This window comes from Phocoena phocoena, chromosome 5, assembly GCF_963924675.1.
Source record: "Phocoena phocoena chromosome 5, mPhoPho1.1, whole genome shotgun sequence".
In the NCBI taxonomy this organism is placed as follows: Eukaryota; Metazoa; Chordata; class Mammalia; order Artiodactyla; family Phocoenidae; genus Phocoena; species Phocoena phocoena.
The window spans coordinates 19,627,453-19,628,365 of record NC_089223.1 but is presented as its reverse complement, the minus strand read 5'-3'; positions in this window follow the sequence as shown (position 1 = coordinate 19,628,365).

The following is a 913-nucleotide window of genomic DNA, read 5'->3' as shown; positions in this document are numbered from 1 at the left end:
GAAAAGAAGGCTAACTCATGTTTTTTCTCCCAAGATTTCCTACTTCTGTGAAAACCAGAAGGAAGTGTGTTATCTAACTCTTGTCACCCGTAGGAGCCCAGCCAGCCATGACCCCTGTCATGACATTTAAATAGCTAAATTTTATGAGAAAAGCCAAACAGACAGACCGGTCTGTTAGTTTTCTCATAGGTTTCCGGTCTTTACTTAATGGTGCTTCAGGGATTGCCTGATGGTTCCAGGGTAGCAGAGGAAGAAGCAGTTTCTGGCTGATTCTCTGGCTTCTCACTTTTTGGAGTTGGCTTTTGGGACTGAAATCTGGAACCAAAGAAACATGGCCATTTCCAATCTCTGCTTTGGTGGGGAGAAGCTTCAGTGAGGTTGAGGGGTTGGGATCATCTCCAAGAGGAAGAGAGAAAAGGAAGATGCTTAACACCAGGAGGCCTGGGAAATCAAAGAGGGTGGGATTTCCTGGACTTGGAGGTGGGCAGTGGGTGTGAAAGCTGGCCCTGTGGAACTTCCTGTCCTTGAACAGCCCCACTGCCCACGGAGCTGTCCCTGTGTAGGTGCTGCATCCCTGTGCCTTCTGCTGATGGGGTTAAGATTCCTAGGATTCCCTCATCTTCATGGGGCTTCCCTGTGTCTTTAAGCTGTTAAACTAACTCACACCTCCACTGGGGAATGGGTTATGGACTTGGGGGAAGAGGATAATTCATATACTCACATAAGCTACCTAGCTCTTAATTTCCAGGTGGAAGTCCTAACTGGCTGTCCTGCTTCCATTTGCATTGTGAGTCATGGGCTTGAATGATCTCCTGACAACACTTTGGAGTTTCCAACCTGGGATGCTGGTATGGAATCTCATTTACTCATTCATTGGAGAGATAGTGGTGGATGGATATTCAGGGAAAGGTAT